Source organism: Leguminivora glycinivorella, chromosome 18 (genome assembly GCF_023078275.1).
Source record: "Leguminivora glycinivorella isolate SPB_JAAS2020 chromosome 18, LegGlyc_1.1, whole genome shotgun sequence".
NCBI classification, from domain to species: Eukaryota; Metazoa; Arthropoda; class Insecta; order Lepidoptera; family Tortricidae; genus Leguminivora; species Leguminivora glycinivorella.
In genome coordinates, this window is record NC_062988.1 from 3,681,409 (window position 1) to 3,691,729 (window position 10,321).

At 37.4% G+C, this 10,321-nt stretch overlaps 1 long non-coding RNA gene across 1 annotated transcript; it reads right to left on the bottom strand.

Moving 5' to 3' along the window:
- Nucleotides 1–7,384: 7,384 nt before the first annotated feature.
- On the bottom strand, nucleotides 7,385–9,665 carry LOC125235837. Its single transcript, XR_007178138.1, has 4 exons — nucleotides 9,037–9,665; nucleotides 8,876–8,959; nucleotides 7,894–8,088; nucleotides 7,385–7,424 (listed from the first exon to the last, which is right to left on the bottom strand). It is a non-coding gene; the product is annotated as an uncharacterized LOC125235837 (long non-coding RNA).
- Nucleotides 9,666–10,321: the final 656 nt, after the last annotated feature.

A 10,321-nucleotide genomic window follows, 5' to 3' on the forward strand; every position in this document is an offset into this window, starting at 1 on the left:
TACATACTAAAATTTAGTACCTATTTGATACTATTTGGTACCTGAGTAGGTACATATATTTGGTACCTCCAGTGATATCGAAAAATCGAGCGAATAAAGTGGCCAGACATTCTGACGTCAGGATGTCTGGACCATTTTTGGTTTTACATAGTTCTAGACAACACTACTAATTGATATCTTAGTCAATATTTACTACCTATTTGGTACCTGTCAATATATTTTTTTCAAATTTTTTTGGCGTACCAGAAAAAAGTTATGATGGAATTTAAAGTTGAAAACTAGTGTAATTACACTAATTACTTTTATATTTCGTTCGACTATATTAATGCCACTAGTCAGTAGAGATGATGTGCGAGTGCCTAAAAATAAATTCCTATTTAAGTTGACGCGCAGGAGGGCAGGCGGATTTGCCTCTATTCTTTTGACTGGCGTTACATACTTCAACGGCACGGCCGGGCTCACAACTTTAAATTCCGTCATAACTTTTTTCTGATACGCCAAAAAAATTTGAAAAAAATATATTGACAGGTACCAAATAGGTAGTAAATATTGACTAAGATATCAATTAGTAGTGTTGTCTAGAACTATGTAAACCAAAAATGGTCCAGACATCCTGACGTCAGAATGTCTAAATAGTATCAAATAGGTCCAAGGTACCAAATAGTATCAAATAGGTACTAAATTTTAGTATGTACTAAACATCAAATATCTGTAGTGGTCCAGGGGTCCTAACGCTCACGATTTTTAGAAGACTTTTCTTTCGCTGACTGGTCTCCTAAAAATATAAAGACAACAAGACTTCACATCAAAAAAATCTGTAATAACGACATCTATTTGTCTCGGTCTGATGCACTATTCGTGGTTCGTACTTGGTATAGTACAACCGGCAGATATGACTTCAGTACAGGTGTTGCAAAAGCACAGGACTTTCGAGGTTAATACATGTCTGTTAAAACTGAATAAAGATAAAAATATGATTACGAGTAAGTACTTAAATGTTCTCCTAAGAGGACAAATATAATTAATAGACATCATCTAATTTAAAAAGAAGCTTAGGAAATATATTGGAACGGAACGCATTTTGTCAGTTTGATTTGATTGAAGTAACGAAGTCAAGTCATTCAAGTGACGCTGTTTACCCTCCTTTTTCGTTTGGCGCCTGTTGTGTCGTACGCGTCCTCCGTGATTGTGCTCTATGTGATTAATAATAACACCTATTCGTTTCATCGAAAACATGTACTCACATCATGTACATTATGTGGTATTTGATATTGAGTGGCCCAATGTTTTAACTCTGTTTTGAAATCATCTTCTTTTATAGACTTAACAGAATCTGAATCAGATAGTAAATGCTCATTATCACTAGTAATGATATGATTATCGTGAGAAATGTCATGTTCTATCAATAAACCGGAATTATTTCTAGATAGTCCGAGTTCTTAACCAGATGTACACTCCGGTCTGGCAGAAAGCATGAAACTTGGCATGTATATAGCTTATAGGTTTATAAGAAAATATGGAAGTAGAAACACGCTGAGGTGTCAATGTTTCCCCTCTTTCCCCCAACTTTTGTATCCCTGATTTCAGTTTTTTAATATTTCCATGAAAACCGTGAAAGCTATCATCACGATGTCTAGGAGAAGTATATTCTTCATAAAATTCTCTACAATATTGTCTATGGAAGTATAAAGCTAGAACTTATAATTTTCAAACTATGCTCATTTTCCCCTAACGATATTTCTCTTTGGTGACCTGAACGATAAGTAAGACTAGCGACTTTGCTCTTTTACCTGTGGCGATGTTGCTTCACAAAATTGTTCTTTGGGTCAAACTGATCCGGTTTTGCTCAATAGTTAAGAAATCGCACGTCACTACCCCCACAAAGACAAGGGGAAAGGGCCGGTTTCCTCGGTGAAAACTATGCATTACATCTTTTTGCTCTTAGCGACTAGGGCAAATCGTATATCATTTTCGTGTAATATAGGGACAAGTTAATCATTTCTGAAAAAATCGTTGCACCTTTTCATACAAAAATAACGATTTTATAGCAAAATAATGAATTTCGATGTATTTCAATAAGTATGGAAGTTATGGCATTTACAGTTACAATGCGGTAATTATCAACAAATAAAACATAGGACAGATTAGCCAATAACCCAGTTCTGATGATGGAATCGTGGAGAGGTCGAGGGAACTCCTCAAATATTAAAGGCATAAGATATAGTGATTTTTGTGTTTCTATAAGAACAGCATGCATTTACGTTGAGAACATTGACAAATCGTTATTTTTGTATGATAAGGTGCAACGATTTTTTTCAGAAATGATTAACTCGTCCTTATATTACACGAAAATGATATACGATTTGCCCTAGTCACTAAGAGCAAAAAGATGTAATGCATAGTTTTCACCGAGGATTACGGCCCTTTCCCCTTGTCTTTGTGGGGGTAGTGACGTGCGATTTCATGACTATTGAGCAAAATCGGATCAGTTTGACCCAAGGAACAATTTTGTGAAGCAACATCGCCACAGGTAAAAGAGCAAAGTCGCTAGTCTTGCTTATCGTTCAGGGCACCAAAGAGAAATATCGTTAGGGGAAAATGAGCATAGTTTGAATATTATAAGTTCTAGCTTTATACTTCCAAAGACAATATTGTGGAGAATTTTATGAAGAATATACTTCTCCTAGACATCGTGATGATAGCTTTCACGGTTTTCATGGAAATATTAAAAAACTGAAATCAGGGATACAAAAGTTGGGGGAAAGAGGGGAAACATTGACACCTCGGCGTGTTTCTACTTCCATATTTTCTTATAAACCTATAAGCTATATACATGCCAAGTTTCATGCTTTCTGCCAGCAGGGACTGTACTCTCATACTTATTAGCCGTTAAGAACTCGGACTAAGAACCTTGGAATACAATTTCAGATTGAGAATTATTATATGAAGTACATGGCAAATTAACTAAGGAAGAGGATGCACTTACAGTTGTAGTACTCTTTTTTAAATTTGAAATTACGTTTAACTGTGCTTCTTTGGCTCTTCTCAATAATTGACGTTGGCCAACTATGGCTTTTCTCGAATATTTTATTTTCTCTGCCATGTTTATTGTTGTTTATTAATCTTCTTCAATCTTTCGGGGGCATGTTTTAGCCAAATTTTAATGGAATCTTCTACGTCTTTAGCTGTAGACCCAGATGTAGTGGTGACAACTCCTTCTATAAAGATAAAGATATAATACATTTGTTAATGTTATAACATTACTACTGAATGGCAACCTAATAATTCAAATCAAGGATCCGGCAGACCCCGCCGACAGTGGCGAGGCGAGTTTGACTCCTTTCTAAAAGTACGGCCAGAGACTGCTCAAGATAGGGAACAATGGAAAAAGTGGGACGGGTCCTTTGCCCAGCAGTGGGACACTATAGGCTCGCAATAAAAAAAAATATAACTATTTATGCAAACTAATAAGTTTTTACTTCATCTCCAGATTCTCCAGCATACAGATTGCTTTTTTTACAACTAACCATATTGTACGAGGTAATTAGGTAGGTCATATTGAACAACTTTTTCTATGGGACGTGGACCAACCCCAAAATCCTAAAAAATTTACCACAAGTTATGAAACAGCCAACTTACCCACGATACAATCTCGCAGGCGCAGTTGGCAGAAAGGCTTTTTGTTCGATCTCTTTCCATAAAAGTTGTACTGTTGAGCCAGCTGGTCAGTGAAACAAAATTTCATTAGCCGAGACACTGCTCGCAATATCCCTGCCTCCAATAGTTCTCATGTATGAATCCTGTAACAAACAAAATAATGTATAATTGAAAAATAGCAAATAAAAATTATTGTTGGTCAGACTAATTTAGTACATACATACATATAATCACGCCTGTTTCCCAGAGGGGTAGGCAGATATCACGGATTTCCATTTACTACGATCCTGACAAACCACTAATTGAGTGAAGATTATAGCAATATGTGAAATACATTTTTTAGCCGAGTTTAGACGTGCAAGTTATAAGAGATGCAGATATTTGCCAGTTTTGCCACCCACTCTTACCTATAGTTGCATCTCAAAACTTGCAGCAATAACTTGCTGGTCTAAACTCAGCTTTACAAATGTTGTATTACTACTAAATAAATAAATAAATTGCACCCTCTTTTTCAAGATGTTCCTTCCTTCTTCCTATGAATGTAATAAGCTGTCTGAATGAGATAGCTTTGAAGCTACAAGGCCGCCTATTGGTGCAAATATTCTCCATTTATCTTTTTTCTGTAAATCTTATTATATGGTGTTCAATAAAGAGTTATTGTAGGTATTGTAACTTACCAAATTGTCATAATTTTCTTTTTTCTCTATTAATAATTCAGTTGTAGTTAATTCATCGGCATTTTGAATTGGGAATTTGAATTCCGGTTTTAGGCTACCTTTCGATGTGCCTGCATGTTTTAACAGACTTATTATTTGATCATTTTGAGTTTTGATACATGTCAACATTACAGCACTTTTGTTTGGTATCCTAAAAAATAAATATAAAATAAAAACAGTGTAAGTGCAAAGTGGTCAAATATATCGGAACAAGACTTGAGAGCGTGTACATTGGCCGCTGCGATATAGATACATGTTATGCCGACTGTACACACTCGCCGAGACAATAGTAGGGGGAAATTAGCTAAAATTACGGCATAATTAATGGAAGGTTTTTTTTTAATTGAAATATGTACGTTATAGACCGAAATTATTTTTCATCAACCCTCCCCACTCCTCCCTCCTCTGCGTCACCCCTCTACCCTTCCTTAAAGTGCCGAAAATGCGGTTTTTCTCGATTTCTGACAAAACTGTTGAAGATACAGAAAAAGCGCGTAGGAACGAAGTAATCCTTAATAAATTTACTACAAATCATTCATTAACACTTTGGTTCTAGCATTTATAGTTTACGCGTGATCCGTCACGAAAGTTGGTCCTTTGCTGCAATTTTCTTTAGTAAATGTTAAGTTTTCGCCCAAAATGCATACGAAATCGTCGAAATTTGTTTGATATAACTAAAATATTGTAACTCATGACTAAAATAAAATTAAGGGGAAAAAATCACTACCATGGGTGGAATTTCCAATATTTCTTGGAATTCCAGTAACTATTTAAGACGTAATATTTTCACGGTAGTAGTCGCTAGGAGTACCATTGATCTATATAGTATATCTATGACTGGGGATGAGCTTTTGGTAGCTGTTGGTAGAGCCCTGGAGTATCAATCCAGTAGCCGTGAGTTCAAGTCCCACCCATGGTAGTGATTTTTCCCCCTGAAATTCATTTTCAGTTTATAATATTTTAGTAATATTAAACAGATTTCGTAAGCAATTTGGAAGAAAACTTAACATTCACTGAAGAAAATTGCAGCAAAGGACCAACTTTCGTGATGGATCACGCGAAACCTATAAGTGCTAGAACCAAAGTGTCAATAAACGATTTGTAGTAAATTTATCAAGGATTACTTTCTTCCTACACGCTTTTTCTGTATCTACAACGGTTTTGTCAGAAATCGTGAAAAACCGCATTTTCGGCTATTTAAGGGGGTGAAGAGGGGTGACGCGGATGGGGAGGGTTGATGAAAAATAACTTCGGCCTGTAATGTACATATCCCAATCAAAAAAAATCTTCCATTAATTATGCCAACATTTTCATACATAACTTTCCAGAAGCAACGGACTACAACGCGAGATGGGCACGCCATTTCAGTCATCAATTCTAATATTATAAATGCGAAAGGAACTCAGTCTATCTGTTAGCATTTGACGGCCTCCTAGCCTACGCCTAGTTGGTAGTGCAACTGCTTACATAGCAGGAGATTCTGGGGTCGAACCCCGGTAAGGGCATATATTTGTGCGTTTATCACAGATATTTGTTCTTGAGTAATAGATGTTTCTATGTATACAGTATACCATTGGACAAAGCCTTAAATCCACATAGGGTTATTTCTCAGAAGTGCTCTAACGCCATTATTTTTTAATTCATAAAAAGATTTTTCCAATAACTGACACAACAACAATAATCATACTGTATTAGTAGTTATTTGTTATACAAGGGGGCAAAGTTGTATTTTAATGCCGAGTGTGGAATTGGAAAACGAGCAAGTGAAAGGATTCTATAGTTGAACCACGAGCGAAGCGAGTGGTTCGAGAATTGAACTTGCGAGTTTTTTAAAACACGAGTCAACCTATAAAGGTTCCTAGTTGACTACGGAACCCTAAAAAGTACTACATCATAGTCATCCTGTCACTGCAATGTCACAGTTTCGTTTTCTTTCAACCCCTTATTTGCCAAGAGTGGCACTGCAGCTTTAGTAGTTTCATGTGTTCTGCCTACCCCTTTATGGGATACAGGCGTGATTGTATGTATGTATGTATGTATGTATCATAGTCATATATAGTATATTACCTACCTGTTAATCCCTGAACTCTCGATGGCGTTGCTGCTGGCTCGTCGCTGCCGATATTCGACGGTTGTTCATATCGGCACCGGGGACTAACTTGGCGTGCAAAGGGAGTTAACCGTCCGTCGCCGTCTTCTGCCAAATCTGACAACATACAAATATAATAAGTTTTTGGCAAAAAAATATATTTTTGGTACAAGCTCTTATCGCTGCATGACTGCACTTTTCTTACGACAGACAACTAATACTCATCGAGACAATTCTAAGAAAAACCATTTTATGACGCTATGATCCTTGGAATTTACATACAGGTCGACCTAATATAAAAGCTTGTTACTATAAAAATAAAAGCGGAAATTTTTTAGTACCTACCTATTAATAAATAAAGATGAATCCAACAAAAAGTCATCCTTGCTGTTTACAGCAGCCTAGCAGGGAACACAGTAATGAACACCACACACACACATACATGATGATGAAAGTTAAAGCGCCGCATGGGTTAAAATATATAAACATGGATATCTTACCTTGCAGTCTGTTGTCACTGTTTGTCAAGATGGGAAGCTCATCTGCTACAGTCAGTAATGAGAGGGTTCCTGTTGGCAAAAAACATTTAATTTAATATGAATTATATTTACACCCCCAGGTTAGCAATTTATTTAAACTCTAAAGTTGGCCTTAGTATGTAATACATTATAATTTATAATTAGTATAATTACAGGGTTTGACAAAAATGACTATTCACTTGTAAGCCGTTAATCAGGTATTTTGCGTGCCTGAAGAATCTATTTTATTATAGGTCAAAGGTTACCTTGCCCAATTACCTTTTTAAATGTTATGCATTTTTATGAAGCCCTACCCAAATCTAAACTTTACCAGGTAAGAGTATAATATGTGTTTATCTATTATTTATTAATTATAATTTACTTACTTTCTGCTATTGCTTTCTGCGGTTTCTTGGGCAATGTTTGGCTGAGCTTGACGACTATCTGCACAAAACATAACCAGGGGCGGCTCACTCCGCGATCCTTTCGCCGCGCTACAAGTACATGCCGGCGGCCGCGAGTTCGCGGCCCATTCAGTGGCGACGACCTTCGCGCGGCGCAATAGAATTCAATGTCGTCTGCACGCGTGCGGTCCGTTTGTTACTGTAGGTAAGAATTTAGTATGGCGGCGTTTTGTGAACATCAAAGGAGTGAGCCTTCTGTACTTGTACTGTTATATATTCTGTGACATAACATATAATTTTTGAAATTAGGTACTTCGGAATTACATCATTAATATCAACTAAATTACTACATATTCATAACAGCACGGGAAGCATGGTCGCGCGATAGACGATAAAATAGCAGGCCGTCCCTATCACACTATTTGTAAGTGCGATAGGGACGGCCTGATATTTTATCGTCTATCGCGCGACCATGCTTCCCGTGCAGGTGTTTTGAATATAAAACCCACCTCCATAATCTCCTTCATTGTCAGCAGCTTGAAGTGGTTGTTTATTTCTTTTTCACTGTTCATCTTCGTCACTGCTGCTAGAAACATATCTTTTTTGCATTTTACGTTTAAGACTTGGTTCTGTTTCGGCTTCAGTCTGTAAGTCTGATGTATCCTCAACCAGTTTCAGTATTTTTTTTGCTTTCTCTAGGTCATCTTTAGGTACATGCAAATAAAAAAATACACACAATATGCAAAAATAATAAATTAACACAAAATAATGCATCCCCTAGTAAACAAGGTTATTAAGTAAACATATAGGATGGACTTGCATTAGTAGGAATAATCTGAAATTGTACGGTCAACCAATTTAATTAGTAGGTCACTTTGAATCTTTGCAGGATTCTTTAAAATGGAAACAGCTTTTACAACTTTTATGGAAGAAGCTTTTACACAGAAGGGGTCTACAGAAGAAAATCAATAATGATTAAAAAACAAATAATCGAAAAGGAAAATCTTTTATGTAGAATAATAAAACTTAAATAAATAAATATTATACGTTAGAATAGCTAGCTCAGTCTATTACTAAAAACAAACACAAATACCTAACTTTAGAGCATATGGGTGAGTCAGTGATTCTGGTACTAGAAGACCGGGTAAAGGGTAAATTTATTAATTAAAAAATGATAATTTATGTTGGGCTCCTTTTAAAAATACTAAAACGAGGCACGCCTTGGCCGAGGCAGACCTTGACCTTGGTGACATGTAACAGAATTTAGGGAGGTGGAAGCTGCAGCTACAGGAATGGAAGCTCTTCCATCCCAGTCGCCACAGCCTCCTGTCCACCGGTTCAGGCTCGGGAAGCATCAGCTCCGCGCTACCTTTGAACGTAACCTCCAAATCGAAGAACCCTGAAATAGGTTTTAAAAGAAACAATGACCCTGAGGCTTTTACCAACCCTTGGCGAGGGTTAAAATCATGGGCGTACAAATGTGAAACATACCCAACGCAGAAAAGAAGCCGGCTTGTAGTTCCGTGCATTCATGTCAATGGAAGGGGTCCTCAAGTCATTTTATGAAAATAATGTCTGAAAATAATGGACACAAGAATTAGCACTGAACGTATTACAACAAATTTTATTCGAAGATGGGAGAAAATACTTACGATTATACGAAATAGGTACTCGCGATTTCAAATTAGCATGGCTCGATCACTGGCCCTTAAAGAATTTCTCTCTATTCAATATGGCAGCCTCGTGGACCTTCGCCAATGACAAGTGTATTACATAGATATAAAAAAACACCGATGTGTGCATGGATTAGGCCTTCAAGTTGCACTGGAGGATAGCTGGAGCAGCAGTACAAAGCATGATGGCGGCCGGGACCACGAACTGCCGAGTGATGTCCGTAGAATTTGATATTCGCATCTCCTTGGCGTAAACCACTGGTTGTTCACTAATGATACGGTTCCGCCGTCTTTTTCAGTAAATTTTATCACCGAGTACATGTTTTCGCTTTTCCATGAAACGAATAGGTGTTATTATTAATCACATAGAGCACAATCACGGAGGACGCGTACGACACAACAGGCGCCAAACGAAAAAGGAGGGAAAAACAGTGTCACTTGAAGTGACATTTCGTTACTTCCAGGGAGAGTAGAGATAAGGAGGAAAGTCTGTCGAAGTAGAACAGTCGCAAAAATGACCGGCTGAGGCATTGTAATTGCAGTTATAAATCTCTCCGCTTGGAGCGCATGTCTCGCTCAATGATCAGCGATGTGAGATGACATTAGACGTTCTTTTCTATAGGCTGATTTCGTCAGACTGAGCAAGTCAAGGTAATAGTGCGCTGGCTTCGTACGCAGATGTTCTCGGGTTCGATTCTGACAGCGATCTTTTTAGGGTTCCGTAGTCAACTAGGAACCCTTATAGTTTCGCCATGTGTGTCTGTCTGTCGTCCGTCCGTCCGTCCGTCCGTCCGTCCGTCCGTCCGTCCGTCCGTCCGTCCGTCCGTCCGTCCGCGTATAATCTCAGTAACCGTTAGCACTAGAAAGCTGAAATTTGGTACCAATATGTATATCAATCACGCCAACAAAGTGCAAAAATAAAAAAATGGAAAAAAAATGTTTTATTAGGGTAACCCCCCTACATGTAAAGAGGGGGCTGATATTTTTTTCATTCCAACCCCAACGTGTGATATATTGTTGGATAGGTATTTAAAAATGAATAAGGGTTTACTACGATCGTTTTTAAATAATATTAATATTTTCGGAAATAATCGCTCTTAAAGGAAAAAAAAGTGCGTCCCCCCCCTCTAACTTTTGAACCATATGTTTAAAAAATATGAAAAAAATCACAAAAATAGAACTTTATAAAGACTTTCTAGGAAAATTGTTTTGAACTTGATAGGTTCAGTAGTTTTTGAGAAAAATACGGAAAACTACGGAACCC